Source organism: Xenopus laevis, chromosome 3S (genome assembly GCF_017654675.1).
Source record: "Xenopus laevis strain J_2021 chromosome 3S, Xenopus_laevis_v10.1, whole genome shotgun sequence".
Taxonomy (NCBI): Eukaryota; Metazoa; Chordata; class Amphibia; order Anura; family Pipidae; genus Xenopus; species Xenopus laevis.
This window is the reverse complement of record NC_054376.1, coordinates 82,384,332-82,405,737: the sequence shown is the minus strand read 5'-3', so window position 1 is coordinate 82,405,737 and position 21,406 is coordinate 82,384,332.

Below are 21,406 nucleotides of genomic sequence, written 5' to 3'. Positions count from 1 at the left end.
AGATTATCCTCACTTCAGCTGATTTCCTAGAGCACAAATTGAAATGCATACATTGCTCTTACAGAGAACTAAAAATGAAACACTTTTACGATTTTTCTTTTAAAATCTGTTCCTTCATCCAACAAGCAACCATCTTATATAATAAAGTTAAATAATTCAATAAACACAACAATGGTGAATAGCTAACTAATATAAGAATAATTTTTGATTGATAAGGTAATTATAATTTGGTTCTTTTTTCTTTTATCAATATAAATGATCATCATGATTAATGATTAATATACAGTAAATGATTGATTGACCAAACATACATTTGTTTATCACGGCTGCATTTGCGACTGCTAGTTTAAGTGAAAGAACACCAAGGGGGTTATTTACTAAAACCCAACTTTTTCTCACTTTTACGAAAAAAAAAAAAAATTGACCAAACTCTCAAACCCAAATGCCATTAATTTATCAATAATTATTCTTGATAAATTTTGTGCAACAAAATTGTATGACTCTTTTAACTGTCGCTCTGAAAACTCAAATTTATCGAGTTGTAACCTGAAGAATTTGATTATCAAACTAAAACCAGCACAAAGAGACAAAAACTATTTTGCAGTTAAAGAACATCTTCCATTTTTTAAAGAGACCATCTGTCCTTGACTTCTACATGATTTCAACAGGTTCAACAGGGTGTCACATTTGCTATCCCAAAACCCAGAACAGTAAGCACAGTCATGGGACAGGCCAGGGTCAATATCAATCAGACAGTGAGAAAGAGAAAAATTGCAAAAAGTGCACAGTTCGCCTTTTAAAATAATTATTTACAAAAACGGGGTGTTAGTACCACACTTTTGGCCAAAATATTTAAGCTCACATGCCACACCAAGGCCCCTTGTTTGTGAGTCCTACACTATCCATTAGTATGTAGTGCATTTAAAATCAAGCCCTTAGCAAACAGTGTGACTGAGTAGTAAAGCCAAAACGGCACTTACCCTTAACTCTAGTGAGAAAATAGGGAGATATAAGCCTCAGTCCCTTAGCATACACCTGTAAATAATTCCCTGTTTTAAAAGATGAATGGCAGCTAGTGATGGGCGAATTTATTCGGCAGGCGCGAATTCGCGGCGAATTTGCGCGATTCGCCGCCAGCGAATAAATTCGCAAAACGCCCGCGAAAATTCGTGGAAAAAATTCGCCGGCGTCAAAAACTGGCGCCGGCGTCGAAAAAACTGGCGCCGGCGTCAAAAACGGGCGAATTTTTCGGCGAAGCGAAACGGCGCAAATTCGCCCATCGCTAATGGCAGCTATAGGCTGGGAGACTTGACTTTAAATGCACTACATACTGTACTAAGAATGCTAATGGATAGTGTAGGATTCGCATACAATGAGGGGCCTTGAGGTGGCATGTGAGCTTACATATTTTGGCCAAGGCGTGGTGATAACAACTCATTTTTGTAATAATTTTTTTAAAGGCAAACCGTGCCCTGGCAGTTTTTCTCTCTCTCTTTGTGTACAAATATTGGCTTTTTAACGTTTATAGCAGCTGGTCAACTCGAGATTGTGGGTAAGACCGAGGGCTGGCACAAGGATGCTTCTAGCAGCTGCTCAGGCAACGCTTGGGTTAGACCAAGCACTGGCAACTTCTTTCTGTGATTCGTGTACCAGACAGTGCAGTATGGAATCAGGAACCAGAAGCACAGTCTAAGACACAGACTAAGATCAAAACCAATCATTAACACAGTATAAAGTCAAGATCCAGGAGAAGGGTCAATAACAGGTAAAGGTACAGGCAGCAAATTAGGAGATGTCTGGGTCAGGCAAGGGTCAAGAACAGAAATCAGTCAACAAGCACAACCAGGAACTATCTAACAGTAGACCTATGTTGGGAGATGGAAATTAAGTTGTGGTGCGTTTTAATATTTGAACTTTGTGCCAAGTGCGATGACGTCATACTACTTGTTGGAAAAAAAAAAGGACGCATGAATCAAACTGAAGACAAGCACGATGGCTGCAGGCCACCACCCCACTAGACAACCAGGTATTCTTACATTACCCCCTCTAAAGGGGGCTACTGGACCCCTATGCTTATCAGGAAATTTTGGATGAAACTGTTGTATAATACAATCAGCCCGAACATCTGAGGCAAGGACCCAAGATCTCTCCTCAGAACCATAACCTTTCCAGTGTACCAGATATTGCAATTTACCTCTGATTAGGTGAGAATCCACTAACGTTTGTACCAAATATTCAGACTGACCTTCAACAGAGATGGGAGGAGGAGAATTCTGACAACTCTGGCAGGCTTTAACAAGGAGGCTTGAAAAGAATTAGCATTTTTTTTAGCTCAGAATGAAGTTTTTGGAAGACAACCAGACCCTATCACCAACCTGATACTCAGGTGACACATTACAATGCCTATCAGAGGCTCTCTTTTGGGTAGTTACTGCTGAAGATGAGTTGGAACCCTTTGCCAAAAACAGTAGGCTTAACACCTGAGATATTGCTCCAATGATTAATGTGTCCTTTTTCATATGGCAGTTAGCTTGTGGATGATATGCAAAATACCAATCAGTGCCTATGAGTGAACAAAAGGCCTGCCAGAACCTTGAAACAAGTTGTTTATCAGAAACAATGTTTAGTATGGAATCAGGAACCAGAAGCATAGTCAAAGGCACAGACCTGGATCAAAACCAACCACTAATGCAGTAGAAAGTCAGGATCTGGAAAAATGATCACTAACAGGCAAAGGTCAGTTCAGGCAGCAAATTAGGAGAACAACAAGTATCCTTACATTGAAAAGGGGCATTTAGAAATACCACAAATGCGAGTGCTTAGAGCTCTAAGGGGTTCAATATCATGTGCAGAGTTCATTTAAATGTCGTTTAAATGTCGAGCAGCCAGAAAAGACTGTTTGTAGTGTAATGGCATCTGATTCATAGTTTTAATAAATTGCCTGCAAAGTCGCTAGTGTTAGCCACTTCGCCCTTTAGTAAATCTGCCCCTTAGTTTCTGTATACTCAGTTAGACCAGTAACATACTCTATGGGAATTACATTTAAAGGAGAAGTAAAGGTTAAAAGTAAGTAAGCTTTATCAGAAAGGTCTATATAAATACACCAGTAAACCCTCAAAGTAATGCTGCTCTGAGTCCTCTGTCAAAAGAAACACAGCATTTCTTTCCTTCTATTGTGTACACATGGGCTTCTGTACCAGACTTCCTGTTTTCAGCATAAACCTCCAGGGCAGGGCTTGAGCGTGCTCAGTTTGCTCCTCTCCCCCTACCTCCTCCCATCCCTGCTGTAATCTGAGCTCAGAGCTGTATGTGAGCAGGGAGAGACGCAGGCAGGAAGTGATGTCACACCAAGCTTAAATGGCTGCTTCTATCCTAAACAAACAGAGACAGTGTCTAGAGCTGTTTACTCAGGTATGGTAAAGCATTCTGCAAAATAAATATAGTGTTCTAGCTTGCACTATTGTGGCTAATCTGTTGCAATAAACTGTCTTGGAGCTTTCCTTCTCCTTTAATGGGAAAATACTGTATAGGGTACTGGAGAATTTACATAAGGTGAATATCTATAGCTAGTGATAAATTCCTGCTTAGTTTAAATACATAAATAAAAAAATGTCCAAAACAGAAATAAGCACTGGGTGTCTTCACAATGACCAGAGCATTGTGAACCCACCACAATAACTGTGACAGTGATAACCCTAATTCACTGATTATGTATTGGTTGTACTTTTTGCCTCTCTTTTCACCGGCACTCAGGGACCCGAAGAGCTGAGCACACATTGGAAGTATGAGAGGCACATTAACAATGTGACAGAGGTATAAGGTAATAAAAAAAGATTATTTTTTTTTATGTGCAATGTCTAGTTTTGCTCGATGCAATAGGGTCATTTTGTTAGGATTTGTCCCCTTTAAAAGAAAATAGAATTTTTATGTCTCCTAAGATAGGAGTCTAGTAATACATCAAGGTAAGTTAGTGCTGAATTTTTGCAGAGGCTATACTGTCAAATGAGTAGTGATTAATCCCTATCCAAGAAGAAATAATAGAGCTACAGATTTATATGTTCCACTTGTAACAGAAATAGCTTAAAGGAAGTGAAATTCCATAAAGTCATTTTTCTACTTAAACTTTTTTTTTTTTTTTTTACATTTTCCATGTTTAAAGACTTTATTGCTAAATATATACAGAGTATGAGTAAAGTGACTCTAGAATCTATGCTGCATGAGGCTAATAATGTAAAATGATACCACCATAACTATCTCCACCCACCATGCGGTTACACTTCAGTGAACCATTTTACTGTACTGCAAGTAAGAGAATGCACTTCTGCATTAAGTACTGCAAGATCTTTTTAGATCTTCCCATTGCTTAGCATAGTTACAGCTCAAGGGATGGGGTAAATTTATTACAAGCTCTCTCTTTTTCTACTTGTCATATGTCATTTCATATTTAGTTGTTAACTAAATAACATCAGGACCGTACCTCCCAACTGCCTGAACTGTTTTCAGTGGGACATTCCTGCTTTTGATAGCTCAACCCGCATTCCTTGGGTTGTACTGGAAAGTTCTGATTTTCTCTGCACGGCACAGTCAGAAAAAGAAACAAAGTTTCTAACTTAATTGGCTTTTTGAGAGCCAAGAACAGCCACAGCTTCAGATAAGATACTTTTGTAACAATTTTGAGATAAGCAAATAAGTAATTGTAACAATATAAGATAACAGGTCCCTTGGGAGAAGTTAGACTCACAGCTTAAATGGGAATTCACCTTCAATAGCAAAAAAACACAAATATGTTCAGACTTTCATAACCTGCCAAATTTTGTAAAACGAACATGGTAATTTGGGGGTGTGGTCACAAAAATGGGCATACATACTTGAATAAATTAAAAGATTTTTGAAAAAATATATTTAAAGGAACAGTTCAGTGTAAAGATAAAAACTGGATAAATAGATAGGCTGTGCAAAATGTTTCTAATATAGTTAGTTAGCCAAAAATGTAATCTATAAAGGCTGGAGTGAGCAGTCTAACATAAGAGAAAACTACTTTCTGCTTTTCAGCTCTCTAACTCTTGAGTTAGTCAGCATCTTGAAGGGGGCCACTTGGGACATAACTGTTGCAATTGATCCTTGGCATTCAGCTCAGATTTAAAAGCAAACAGTTATGACTCACATGCCCCCCTCTAGTCACTGATTGTCACTGGTAACCAATCAGTGGAAACCAAGAGAGCTGCAAAGCAGGAAGTAGTGTTCTGTTTTGTTCTGTTAGACATCCAGTAACTCCAGCCTTATACATTATATTTTTGGCTAGCTAAATATTTATAAACATTTTTTATTTTCCACAGCCTATCTACAGTATTTTTTTTTTTACAGTTTTTATATTTAATTTTTATACTAAACAATTCCTTTAAAGGGCATGTAAAGTCTAAAATAGATATTCCTATAGAATATCTATCTATATTCCTAGATAGATATTCCTATCCACAGCAGTAAATGAAGGGAGAATTTCACTGCAGTCAGGTTTCTTATAAAAACTGTACACATGTTTTTATTAAAGTATATTGGAGATAGGTTTCTTTTTCATCAAAGAAAGTAAAAATGGGATTTTATTTTTTTGCCTTTACATGCCCTTTAACAATGCATGTTTCAAATGACATTTTTCACTTCATACATTTCATTGTCACCTTTAGAACCAAACCATTGACAAGCCCTGGGTGAAAAAGTGCTAACTGTCTTGATCAAGAACAATACATTTTTTGTTCTTTCTTGAGCCAAAGAGGGCTGGGCTGGTCAGTCCCTTGAGGATCTCTGACTGGGTGAGACACACAGAGAGGGTCTAAGAGCCTGACATTAAGGATCCTATGTACCTGTACACACACATGGACACTCACTGGAAGGTCTGTAATTCTGCTGTCTTTTTGTTGTTATTGAACTGCTACTGCTGCCAAAATCTATTTTTGTTGTTTGTAAAGAAGAACTGCCTTTATTTTGTACCTATTTGCTGCCGGCTGAATTAAAAGCCAATTTTTTTTAAAGATGTTTGTTGTCCTGATGCTTCCTCTGTGGGAACCTGTCATAAGGGCACACAGAGAAATCGAAATTAACTCACAGTTCTTGCAAGGTAGATAATTAGATCACCATTTCACAGATAAAGCCACTGCATAATGAACTTCAGTTACATCAAAGGGATGAAGGGTTTTATTTAGTTTGGAGTAAGTGTAAAGGGTACATTAAACTCTTACCATGTATCATACTACTACAAGAGAACCATTCACAAAAACCACAGCGTTGAAGTAGTAATGAATGTCATTATTATTATTATTTTATTATTATTAACATGTATTTATATAGCGCCAACATATTGCGTAGCACTGTAAAGTAAATGTTATTATACAACTACATCACATGAATTACATATATAGAATATATGGAGTAACAAACATCACAATCAATACAGGTACAAAGAGGTGAGGAAGGCCCTATGCATAGGCATACAGTCTAAAGGGAAGGGAGTAATACACAAGGTGTGGGAGTGGGCAAGATCGAATTAAGTGGGTGAGAAATGTGGTACTGTATGTGGTGTTGCGTTTGGTAGTTAAACAGAGTGAAGGTAGGCTTCTCGAAAGAAGTGCGTTTTCAGAGATTTTTTGAAAGCAGAAAGGTTGGGAGAAAGTCGGAGAGACCGGGGGAGAGAGTTCCAGAGGAGAGGTGCAGCCCTTCCAAAGTCTTGAATGCGAGCATGTGAGGAGGTAATGAGAGAAGAGTTGAGTAGCAGGTCAGTAGAGGAGCGTAGTAAGCGAGTGGGTGAGTATATAGAGATGAGTTCAGAGATGTAGGGTGGAGCAGAGTTGTGAAGTGCTTTGAAAGTCAGTGTCATTAATTTGAATTTGATTCTGAAAGGTAACGGAAGCCAGTGCAGGGATTGACAGAATGGCGTGGCAGAGGAGGAGCGGTTGCTGAGGTGTATGAGCCTCGCAGCAGTGTTCATTATGGACTGGAGAGGTGACAGTCTCTGGAGGGGGAGGCCAATTAAAAGAGAGTTACAGTAGTCTAGACGCGATATGATGAGAGAGTGAATAAGAATTTTGGCAGCGTCTTGGGTGATAAATGATCGTATTTTGGATATGTTCCTTAGGTGGAAGTGACATGATTTAATAAGTGACTGGATATGAGGAGTGAATGACAGGGCAGAATCTAGGATAACCCCAAGGCACCGGGCCTGGGGAGAGGGGGTGATAGTGGAATTGTTAACTATGATGGATACTTCGGGGATGCTACTGGTGTTAATTGGAGGATGTCCATGGTAAAGTAGTTGTGAAAATGCACATTAGGGCTATTATTCACAGCTTTGTTTCTAGTCACATGACTTGGGGCAACTTATGTCAAGTGGTAATGCACCCGCCCAGTCTTCTCTAATGAATTGTACACAATTGTGTGCATGAACCCAAGGAAACCTTGAATTTACCAAAGCCTGGATCTGACATTAATTACAGGTTTACCTTAGTAGGTTACATCCATAGCTAATGGTGTTCATTCCCACATACATTCAATAAGCAGGCTTTTGAGGCAAGGTAAGACTTAAAATTCAACAAAATGGTAAAAGCAGAGCAATCGCAGGGGGCAGCATTGAGGATTCTGCCTCAGGGAATGTATCTGTATCACAGTACACTACAATTTGCACACTATTTACTAAATCAGATGCTAAGTTGCTGTAGACACCTTTTAACTAGAACTCTGGGGAGGAAATGTTGCATTGGCTATTAGTAACAAACTTTGCACTGTGCCAATTGCACTGAATTGTTAAAAATCCGTAAAGTGGAAGTTTACTCTGGTGCAGTAATCTATGATAAATATTTGGTTACTGTTTCAGAGCAGCATTGTACCATATTAATAAATATTTATGAACCACAACAATGCTTCACACTTTGAATAAATCTAAAGACGCTATGGGGTGCTGTTTGTCCCAAATACATTCTGTATACAAAACTATCCTCATAGTATATAAGTATTTGTGACCATACACAGATAAAAAAATATACAAAATACTTATTTCTATTAAAGAATGAGAACACAATCTGGTTAGTGCACAAAATCATGTAATTATATATTACAAACTCCATTCTGTACATTTTAACAAGCAATCGGTCTCACAAATGTATAACCTCCATGTAACGGACACTTATGTGCAAAGTTACTTACAGAATGAATTATGTAAAAAAAACTTGGACATAATATATAATAGTGTAACTAACTAGTGCATGTCAAGCTAGATTTGAATGACAAAATAGATATTTGTGACAGAAAGCGAGATTTTAATGTACAGGATTCATTCTTTCCACAAAATGAAAGCTCAGATTCACAAAACAGATAAAATATCCATTCTGTGAAGCAATACTGTCAGTCACATTCCTGAACCAATAAGAACAAAGCTTACTGCCATATAACAAACAAGATGAGAAGTTGCCAGCTCTGCTCCACATACTGCATCATCCCTAAGGCATAGTATTTGGCTGCATAGTAATAAACATGAACAAATATTTCCTAAAAGGGCTGCTGTAAACAGTTATGTAGTAGTTGAACTAGAGCTAACTATGAGACATCTCATAAGATTAACTCATTATACTATAGAGAATATGTGGCATATGATCAGTCTAGGGTTGCCACCTTTTTTTTTCAGCAAAAATGGACAGGGGTGGGCCGGTGATGTGTGTGGGAGGGGGGCAGTGCAGGGGACATCAGGGTGGGACTGATTATGTGGCAATCAGCAATTGTCATTTACTTCAGTGTCCTGTTTGGATTTCCTAATTTGGAAATCCGGACTTTTCACCCAGGTAGCCCTTCCAAAAACCGGGATGTCCGGGTGAAATCTGGACAGGTGGCAAATCTAGATCAGTCCCACGTCTCTGGCTAAACCTATTATGTTGTAGTTGAACTATAGCTAAGCACTTTATTAAGAGACTGCTAGAAGCTAACAGGTGCAAGAGTACAGCTAGGAGGAGACATTGGAGTCTAACGATCATATAAAAAACTTATAACTGACTCAGAGTTTGTCAGACATCATTCAAGGGATATTAGACCTATTATAATGATTGGTTAGGCTGCAAGATGATGTGTGATAAACTGGCTGGTAGTGGATTAAATGATTCTGCTGTGTTAGTTCAGGCAACGCAGCCAGACAAGCACAGTATCTTCTTCTGTGGTGTAACTAGATATCACCACAGCAAATTATTTTTCAGGCCCCCAAAATGTTTAGAGGTTGACCTGTTTTACCAATATTTATTGAAACTTGTATATAGATTAGGGCCTCATGGGGCCCCTATACCTCATGGGTCCCCCTGCAACTGCAGGGTCTGCTTCCTCTGTAGTTACGCCCCTGCCCCTGGTACATTTATTACAACATGGCAGGTAGGTGTGGCCCGTCCCATTATTGCTCTCAGCTTAGACAGGAAGAGGGAAACAGGAAAATGAATGAATCATAAGACAATGGCAAACTAGCAGGAATGCCCTTAAAGGGATACTGTCATGGGAAAAAAACATTTTTAAAAAATTAATCAGTTAATAGTGCTGCTCCAGCAGAATTCTGCACTGAAATCCATTTCTCAAAAGAGCAAACAGATTTTTTCATATTCAATTTTGAAATCTGACATGGGGCTAGACATATTGTCAATTTCCCAGCTGCCCCAAGTCATGTGACTTGTGCTCTGATAAACTTCAATCACTCTTTACTGCTGTACTGCAAGTTGGAGTGACATCACCCCCCTCCCTTTTATCCCCCAGCAGCTAAACAAAAGAACAATGGGAAGGTAACCAGATAACAGCTCCCGAACACAAGATAACAGCTTCCTGGTAGATCTAAGAACAACACTCAATAGTAAAAACCCATGTCCCACTGAGACACATTCCGTTACATTGAAAAGGAAAAACAGCAGCCTGCCAGAAAGCATTTCTCTCCTAAAGTGCAGGCACAAGTCACATGACCAGGGGCAGCTGGGAAATTGACAAAATGTCTAGCCCCATGTCAGATTTCAAAATTGAATATTAAAAAATCTGTTTGCTCCTTTGAGAAATAGATTTCAGTGCAGAATTCTGCTGGAGTAGCACTATTAACTGATGCGTTTTGAAAAAAACATGTTTTCCAATGACAGGATCCCTTTAACCAAAATGGCCACACAAGCAGGTTACTACAATAAGAATAGACATATCACCTAAAATGATCATATTTATGTTTTGCATACTTTTCTTTCTCCACAATCATAAGTGCAGCATTATATTTCTCAGCCATTTGTAAGAACTTCCAATTATGAACTTGCAGTGTTTAACAGCAGCTCTTTTAGGAAAGGTTTGTTGATATTTATTACTATGTAGCACAAGGGACATTAGAGGGCGCCCTCTATAACAGGCCACATACTATGCCTTAGGGATGATGCAGCATGTGGAGCAGAGCTGGCAACTTCTCATCTTGTTTGTTATATGGCAATAAGCTTTGTTCTTATTGGTTCAGGAATGTGACTGACAGTGTTGCTTCACAGAATGGATATTTTATCTGTTTTGTGAATCTGAGCTTTCATTTTGTGGAAAGAATGAAGCCTGTTCTATAAAATCGTGCTTTCTGTCACAAATATCTATTTTGTGATTCAAATCTAGCTTGACATGCACTAGTTAGTTACACTATTATATCACTATTATATATTATGTCCAAGTTTTTTTTACATAATACATTCTGTAAGTAACTTTGCACATAAGTGTCCGTTACATGGAGGTTATACATTTGTGAGACAGATTGCTTGTTAAAATGTACAGAATGGAGTTCATAATATAATGACATCCTTTTGTGCACTAACCAGATTTTGTTCTCATTCTTTAATAGAAATCAGTCTTTTGTATATATTTTTATCTGTGTATGGTCACAAATACTTATATACCATGAGAGATATTAATTCTGTTTATTAGGGATAGTTTTGTATACAGAATGTATTTGGGACAAACGGCACCCCATAAGACACCAAGGGCAAAGACATTCTTTCTTACACTTCACCTTATCTTATCACACTGCTGCAATAGCTTTAGACAATGTTAAAGTGTTATGAAAATAAATTGTGTTGACTAAAGCAACTCAGGTATGTTATATAGAAGAGGGGGGAATTTGCGCCGTTTTGCTTCGCCGAAAAATTTGCAAATTTCGCGAAACAGTGAAAAATTTGCGAAATTGCCGCAAATTTTCGTGGGTGTTTCGCAAATTTATTCGCTGGCGGCGAATCGCGCAAATTCGCGCCTGGCGAATAAATTAGCCCACCACTAATGTTGTATACTTCAGGTTTTTACATGCATCAAATTATGTATTAAATTTAACAATTGAGGAAGTCAGAGACCACATTTGCAGAACTTTCAAATTACATTGCAGGAAAAATGAAGGAAAGGAAAAATTTAATTAATAAAAAAATGGTGGTGAACTATATAAAAACAATGCTGATGAGCTAATTTCATCTAGAACAGAAAGCAAAGAGTTACGCCTCATACTGGTGCATCATTCCGAACACTTTAGGATTCACCAGTTCAAATTTAAGTAAATCTGACCAAAAAGAAACACAGAAAATTGGTTATTTTTTTTTTTGCTATGGCATTTATATTTCTGCAGATTAGCACAGTGAAAATGTAAACAAGGAAATACTATGAACAGAAAATATTATTTAAATCTCATTATAAATCTCATTATAAGGTTTTTATGGATCTGTTGCTATGGAAAAGGAGACCTGTCTATGTGTGGGAGAGAAAGTGTGGCAGTGTATGAAAGAAATAGCAGTAAAAGTGGTACGGGTGAGACAGTTTTTGCCTCAAGTTCCTACAATACATAGAATAAATTTTATTTAAAATAAGAAAATCATAGATTCATCATCTAAATTATATTTATTAAAAGGAATATAAATTGACTTTTATTGTACAACATAAGTTACATAGGTAACAGCATAGGATTTTAAAATCTGTTTTCAAACTGGAATAGAGATTTGCTGATCTTTCATTGCAATTTGCATTGGGATTAACAATATGGAAGAGTGTTATTATACTGTAGCTCCGAGCTGCCATTGAGCAAGTGCCCCAATTGAAGAGGGATGGGACCTTTTATCCAGAATGCTCAGGATCTGGAGCTTTACAGATAATGGATCTTTCCATAATTTGGATCTTTATACCTTAAGTCTAATAGAAATTCATGTAAACATTAAATAAACCCAATAGGCTGGTTTTGCTTCCAATAAGGATCGATTTTATCTTAGTTAGTGTCAAGTACAAGCTACTGTTTTATTATTACAGAGAAAAAGGAAATCATTTTGGATTATTTGGATAAAATGGACTGTCTTTCCGTAACCCAGAGCTTTCTGAATAACTGGTTAATAAATGATTTATGTGGCAAAAACCTGAGACAGTAATCTGAGTACTCCGAAATGTTGTCAACTTCTGGGTGGTATTTATACCTTAATATATAAATAATGATAGGCAAATCTGTGCCGGGAAATGGGGAAAAATTTGTGAAACACATTGAAGTCAATGGGCACCAAAATAATTTTGAAGTGCAGCAATTTTGACACGACAATTTTTATACGCATGACTATTTTGTCCAAATGCATTAAAGTCAATGGGCGTCCGAATAATTTTGATTTGCAACAATTTTATGCTTGCCACTATTCTGACATGCGACAATTTTTGTTTTTCTCAGCGGATTTGTTTTGCAGAGATTTGCCACAAATTTTTCATGTACACAATTAGATAGCTAGATAGCCAGATAGATAGATAGATAGATAGCTAGATAGCTAGATAGCTAGATAGATAGATAGATAGATAGAGATAGATAGATAGATAGATAGATAGATAGATAGATAGATAGATAGATAGATAGATAGATAGATAGATAGATAGATAGATAGATAGATAGATAGATAGATAATTTATTCACCTATCACTATATGCAATTATATGGTCATAGATATTTTGCTGTAAAACTCAGAATTCACTTCTGTTTCAGTACTGCAACACATCTATTTTACAATAAGTTTATTTTTCTGGTAAATAACTGGAATAATTTATGAATTAGGTGATGCCTTTCAAGTGGAAACTTATTTTCAGTATGTGTAAGAGAAATCATATTGGTATGTCTGAAAGGACTCAATAACCATCATTTCCAAGCTGTCTGGTTACAGTGATCGGTTTCTGATTTATAAGATGCATCATTTTAATGAGCAGAACATGTCAGTATATATAAATGTTGTAGTGAGTTACTAGGTTGCCGACTTGATGAACTGTCAACAGATTATTGATCTGACAATATAACTCCCTAATGTTATTTTGCTGCTGCTGTTACTTTATTTGGTTACCATAAAGTCAGTTCAATTTTGTATACAGGTATCATTTGTCAGACACAATGCATCGTAATAGAGTTTGTTCTAATTTTTTTTTTTTGTTCTTTTCATTTTTTTTCATCTTCTTTTTTTATCTTTTGCAAAATTGTTTCTGTTTTATTTAAGCCCTTGCTTCTTTGACATGTTAAGTCATCGAATTAGCTAAAGTTCTGCAAAATTATTTTAAAAAATATATGTTTTACAGTTTGGAAATGTAAATGTGAGTAGCACCACTTACTTTGAAAATATGCATATATTTATGTCTTTAAATATTTTTAAATAAAACACATGTGGTGCATCTTAAATATGCATCTGCATGCAAAGCAAAGGAAAGTTTCACTCATACAATTTACAATTTTAATGGTATACAGTATACTAGAGATAAAACTCACCCATTGGGTTTTAAAGCACAAGTAGGGCATATTGTGAGCAGGCTTATGATTGTAGTTCAGCTGTGCTTTGAAACCCAATGGCTGAGCTTAAAGGGGACCCCTGAAATAAAAAGCTGTAGAATCAATGTCCTTTTCAAATGAAACATGAAACCCAAATTTTTTTTTTGATTAAAACATTCATACCTGTTATAAATGTATTTAAATATCTCAGCTGTCAATCATATATTGCCTGTCCCACCACAGGCTCAGGCATAGAGGCAGGGCAAGCAATTACCTTTACATTCCATTCTGCACTTCCTAGGTGTCACTGCACTCATACATTTCCCCTCCCTCCTCACTGACTATAACTGTGTAACCTGTGCATGGGCATAATCATCAGGTCCCCCATTCTGGTGCATAAACAAGATTTTGGGCTGATACAAAGCTTGCTATTAATAATAGTGTACACAAAATGGCTGCTGCCAGCTTGCTGTGATTATGAACTCCATAGGGTATATTTATCAAAGAGTGAAGTTAGAGATCTCCACAATCCACCACTCTCCATTCATTTCTATAAGATTTTTAAAAGCGTATTCATCAATGGGTGAAAGTTAAATTTCACCCTTTGATAAATACGCCATTCAAAATGCAATAGAAATTAATTGTGAGTGGTGGAATTTCACTGGTGGATTGTGGGGATCTCTAACTTCACTCTTTGATAAATATACCCCCATGAGTAAAATCAACAAAGTTTGAAATATTTTATATAGTAAAGTTTATTTTTCTTTACAGACACAATATTGTTTCTTAGGGTGACAGGTCCCTTTAAGCATAGGTTTTACTTGAAAATGTTAATTCTCTGAGAGTTAAAGGGCTTCATTCCCTGCATCCCTTTTGGTTTAAATACAAATTAAAAATCTATTTTATTTTGTTCAGCATGTTTTCAGCGAATAACTTTTTGTTTTATATCTTAAAGGGGTTGTTCACCTTTGAGATAACTTTTAGTATGATGCAGGGAGTAATATTCTGAGATAATTTGCAATTTGTGTTATTTTTTTATTATTGAATGTTTTTGAGTTATTTAGCTTTTTATTCAGCAGCTCTTCAATTTGCATTTTAGGCAATCTGGTAACTAGGGCCCAAATTACCCTAGCAACCATGCATTGACTTGAATAAGAGACTGGAATATAAATAGGAGAGGGTCTAAATAGAAGGATCAGCTATAAAAAGTAGCAATAACAATACATTTGTAGCCTTACAGAGCATTTGTTTTTTTTTTAGAAAGCGACACCCATTTGAAAGCTGCAAAGAATCAGAAGAAAAAGACAAATAACTATAAAACTATAAAAAATAAATAATTAAAACCGATTGAAAAGTTGCTTAGAATTTGTCGTTCTTTAACGTACTAAAACGTACTAAAAGTTGAACCACCCTTTTAAGGGAATCATTTTTATATTTGTCCCATGTTTAAGCAGACAGGAACACAGGCATGTAAAAACACACACAAAAATTACTCAAAAGTAATGAATAAAGCTGTGGCAGTCAATACCAGTTTTATACATTTTATTCACTCTAACACCCCCTTCACATTTCCACTCATTGTGAAACAATAGCATTTTAATTTAAATTAATTAAAGCTTTAATTTATATTATATTAATTCATTTAGTAATAAGTGCATACTAAAAATACAGAGAATATGTTTTTCCTAAAACACTACACTAGAGTCAAATATAATTTAACATAAGCTAATTTGTCATTATTTTTCTCTCACAAAGCCAACATGAAAAAAAAAATATAAGGAGATGAGCTTTCTTTTGGGAGATAGTTGTCCCTTCCCCAAGAGCAGCTGATTTTACATGGTTATGAAAATATCCAGTGGCAACATGATACATGGTTATATAGGTTGTTGTACCAATGAAGTGTGTGTGTGAGATGAAAGCATATCAAAGTTAAAGAGCGGTACACGACTATTCTAAGCAACAGAAGAATCAGTGTTATGGAGACCTATTACATGCACCTGCAAAGATAAGTTGTTCTTTCCATAAAAGCACGGTATTATAATTTCCAGAAACTTAATTGCCTACCAATAAGCAGCATCTCTTGAAGAAGTAAAGAAAATTAAATATGCTCATAAACAAATGAAAAACACTTACGTTTTTGAGCTTTTTCTTTTGAAATATCAAAAAAGTAATTAAGCATAAAAAATAATAAAATAGCGCTCTAAATAGATGTTTCCATATGGGAAATACACCTCACAGCAAATACAATCTAGCTAGCTAATTAGCATATGAACAAAACATTCACTATAAAAATGCCATTTACAGAAATACTAGACATCTGTTCAGCAACAAAAAAGTTCACATTTGGTATAAACTGCCGAAAAGCTATGTATTTCATCCAGAGAGTGTAGACTTGCAAGGAACAAAGGCTTTATTAGTAACATTTTGTATTGGGGTCTTCTGCACTAAAAAGATAATGAAGTCCATTTTTTTCAGCAAAGATATTTTAAAGTCTTTTCAGTACCATTCCTTTTTGTACAATATAAGAAGCCTTCATGAAATTCTTTGAAAATAAAAATACATTATGCTGTGGACCTAGAGCTTTTATGCTGGTTTTGCATAACTAGTGATTTTATTGTCCTCCCAAATTATAAAAAATCAGCCCCTAAGCATTTGTTATATGGCTACATATTTTACTGGCTACTCACATCCATGTTTATTATAAAGCAGACCAATACGGCAAATTTATAAACACTGGGAAAATGTGCACCCTGGCAGCAACCCATCGACAATTGTTTTTTTTTTTCAGCCAGCTGTAGGTTAAATAAAAATTTGATAAGTTTCTAATGGTAACTCCTTGGGTGCAAATTTGTTTAGTGGTTTTAAATAAGCCCACATACTTTTGGAGTTTCCATTTTTACTGTTTTCTATATTTACAGCAGAATATGCATTCGTATACAACATTCTTCAAATAAAGAAGAAATGCTTAGAAAATACTGTGTAAGAGTGAAAGCTACATTTCAACATATTTAGTGAAGAAAGAGAAAGTGGATTTGACTGGTTAAGTTGGCAGTTAAAATGTACATTTGGTCAGACAGTTTGTCTAATTTTGACCATATTGCCCAATCATCTAGACATGTACAACGCCTTCTAGGGACTGTTTGAACAAAGCATCATGGGATCAAATAAGATTGTAATTATTTTTTTTTAATTGAAAAAGCTGTAGTTTCTCTTTAATTCCTCATAGATCTGCTTGTTAGGACCATGGGTCAAAATAGGTGGATCATCTATGGTAACTTTTATGGTTGTGTGGCATCCAAACAATCATTGGCTAAAAGTGCTGATAACAGACAAGCAGCCATACATGGTACAGACAGTTTTTATACATGTACTGTAAATTATTTCATATGATTTTACTGGTATGTGTATGACCAGGGGAAGGAACCCTAATTGGCACAAAAACCCTCCCCATGCGCAGTAGGAGCATTTCGCCGGTACAATCTACTGCGCATGCGTCAAAAGTACATCGTGACAGTAGATCCGTACCGGCGAAATGCTCCTACTGCGCAAGCGCCAAAACGCTGTTCAAAGCAGGAAGAAGATCACGTTGAAGAAGATGTCGTCTGTGAACTCCCTGGACTGGACCTGCGCAGAAGGGTAAGTAACAAGTTAGGGGAATTTGCCCAGCGGGAAGGGTAGGCCAGGGGAGAGGAGGGAGGGTGGGCAACACACGGGAGGGGGGGGAGGGTTTTTGCGCCTACTAGGTTTCCTTCCCCTTTAAACACTTTGATGCACAGGTTCATTTTGCTATGCTTATGTTTTATCATGTAGAGGTATACTATAACTGTAAGCTCAATAGTCAAGAACTAGCATAACCTTAGACACAAAAATAACATTGTCAGTTCTATGGCTCAGTGCACAGTGCAGCTTTCAAAATGGGTATAAACAAGCTGTAAACATAAGCCATAAGTAGAGGAATAAAAGTTTTTTAAATACACATGGATTTCTAATATTGGTGGATAACAGCTTTAATTATGGAAAACAGATTGCACATAATCAAAACATCAAGTTTTATTGTTTATGTACCATAGTGCAAAAAGCATGATTAATTGAATTAATCTAGCAGCTTCCAAATAAATGAGGTTTGAAGTATGTTTAAAGCCAAATGTTCTATACAAAGTAATATGTAAGTATTAGATATTTGTTTTTTTGCATGTCTTTGAGTGTCACATTAATTTAACATATGACGAGTATATTGACTTAAATAGCTTGCTTTTTAGGCCTGGTATCCAAGATGTTTTTTTGGCAAGAAATCAAATTAGATTTCTAATGTGCCTCCAATTATTCACAATTAGAATAATGTATCCATAACTACATCATGAACAGCTCTGAAAACAATAATAGCTCATAAAAATAATGAGCTATTCATAAAAAATAAAGTTGCTGTAGTTTTACAGTATTATATTCTTAATTGGATATAGAGTGATCCATTTGCTCCCTTGTTTAATCATGGCTGGTGCTCATGGAGGAAATAAACATATATACAATATATTGTTTCAAGGTATTGTGCAACATCTGCTCAAAAACTGTTTCTCACTAATTTGCTTAAATGGTGCTTTTATTTTGTCTCCCATGGTTCACTGGTTGCTATTTTTTTGCCATTAAAACAGTTTAACCCAACTGTCAGTCATCACAGTAAAACAGACAAATATTCTACATAGATATTATAGTCAAAAGCATACATTCAGTGCTTTACAGGTTGAATTATTTAAGAAAAAAAAAATGTAAATAAAAAACATTCTAAAATAATAAAATATACACATTAAACAAACAAAAAAAAATAAATGGAAAAAACAGCAAATGATTGAAACAAGGATGTTCGTAATGATAAATAAGACAACGAAGTTCCAAAATGTGTATATTCATATTAATGGTACAGGTATGGGACCTGTTATCCAGAATGCTGGGGACCCAGGGTTTTCTGAATAAGGGATTATTCCATAATTTTTAAGGGACAGATATATCAAAGTGTGAGAATAGAGCTCACAATAGAAACACTCATGCTCTTTCTATTCATTCCTATGGGAATTTTAGTAGTATATTTATCAAATGGTGAACTCTAACTTTCACCCACTGATACAATAAATATGCTTCGCACATTTTGATAAATCTGCCACTAAATCTTCTAAAAATAATTTTACACAAAGAGAAAGAGAAAAATTTGACCCATACGTTTGCACCACCTCACTATGACAGTCACAGATTCCTACCATATGAAATGGTATTAAAGCATAACTTTTAATAATGATAAATAATAATCTGCCCAGAAGTCACCAAGGTTATAATATCATTAGGAGAGTAAGCTGAATTGACTCAGGGTTCACCAGCTTATTGACGGATTCTAGAGGAATAAAATGCTTAATAGGTGACGGATCGCAGACAAGCAGCACGTGAGTGTCCGTGAGCCGGCCCTCTATTCCACCCGCATCGCTCCCTAAATTAGTATATACATCTAAGATGTCACTGCTGTTAAGTAAAGATAGTAAAGAAAGTAGTATCTGCCTTTCACCATTCCACCCTTCCAAATTTCCCGTCATCCTGCCTAATAGCTTAAAATCCTATCAGCGCCAGACGCTGGATGCTGATAAAAACAGATGCATGAGACAGCTCTGCAAGCCTTTAACTGTTTTCACCTTGTGAACTTCCAATTAACATTGAAAGTCTACAAACAGTGCTTAAAGGAGAACTAAAGCTTAGCTAAAGAAGTAGGGTAGAAATGTTGTAAATTATGTTTTGGGCTACTGTACCATCTCAAGACAACCACTGCCCTTCAGCAGTAAAGATCTGTATCTTTAAAGATGCCCCAGTAGTTCCCCATCTTCTTTTCTGTTTATTAACTGCACATTCTCTGTACTGCTATTAGTTACCTGAGCTTAGTGACAGACTCAAAACATACAGTACACATAGAATATAAATGTCACAATATAAGACTGATTAGTACAAACTGTAATGCAGATAATTACTACATGGCAGCACAGAAATCAGTGCAACTAGCATCAGAATTTAATAATCAGCCTTCTAGCATCAGTTTAGATTACATGCCAATGAAAGTTTCTACATGATAATTAGCATCAACCCCTAAAGTTGACCAAACCAAAAGTCACCCATTGATATTCTCAGACAGTGTCGGACTGGCCCACCGGGATACCAGGAAAACTCCCGGTGGGCTCAAGTCTCAGGGGGCCCTTGTGCGGCTAAAGATTTGGTCTATTTCATGACCATTTCCTATTTCTTTGAGAAAAAAGATGCTAAATAGATGGAATAATAGATTATAGCATGTAAAGAATAGAGACTAGGAGAATAGAGGTTGAGTGAGGAGAAGAATAATAATAGTACTGAGAGTGGGCCCCTAGTCTATGGTTCTTTGGTGGGCCCCTGGTATACGGTTTTTGGGTGGGCCCTGGTGTCTCAGTCCGACACTGGTCTCAGATACAGAGGCAATACATGCAGAGCTCTTATCGGTAGCCAATATAAATATTTTAAGCTGCCCAACTTTTAACTAATAAACTAAGTGACCGATTGCCATGGTATGAAAAATATACATTTCTTCTTCATACATAGCACAACTTAAAATAACTTTAGCCCTTTGTTTTTCCAAATAGGCTGTATGACTTTTAACAGATTTCTTTCCTTCAAGACATACAACATACCAAACACTGGAGTCTGAAAAACCAATATCATTATTGCATTGTTTGCAGCAAGTGTTCCAGTATTCACACAACACTTCATCACAACACCACCAATATTTGCTTCAAAGCAATGTTTTATGGGATTTGGTAGCGATTAATGGGTTCCCATCAATGTTCTTCTTCCCTTCGACTGGGAACTAAAGGGAAGGGTACAGAAAGCAGAGTTGGTTGGAGTTTTAATCCTAATAGGGGAAAAATGTGTATAAATCAGAATCACATTTTGCACTTTGCAATGTATTATTCTTCAATAAAGCCTTTTATTACATTACACATTTTAATTGCAGATATAATATTTTTAATATGTGATTCTATAGAAATCACTAATAACTTTCTCAATAAATTTTGCAGTGGTTAGGTAGTTAGCTTTTGCTTTGCCCATTTTTCCTGTAGCAACTTTTATTACATACATGTCCACATTTCAAAATGTAATGAATTGTGCTATAAAGGAAACGATTGCAATAATAAATATAGCATATTTGAACAATGTTGTGATTATTCAGATTCTTGGGTTCCATTTCTAATTCTACAGCCAGACTAAAGCCTATCTAATCAGCATCAAATACAAGAAAATAACTGGAGGCTTTGCTACAAAGCAATAAAGCAAACATTCTGATATTTTTAAAGCATTAAAAAGATCAGCTCCAAAGAGAAAAACCATAAGGAATACACCATGTGATGTATCAAGAGGACTGTAGATTTAAAATTGGAAAATTGCTTCTGGACATTTCACAATAACTGCATTGCTGCTGAAACAGTGAAAGATCTAAACAAATTTTGTTTTTCAATTCTGTCAACTGATAGATACAAAAACTCATTAAAAAAACTAAAAAGTTGAAAAATAAGCTATATGCTTGAAGATATTGATATTTTATTAGGATAATTCTTATATTTTTAATAAAAGAAAAAA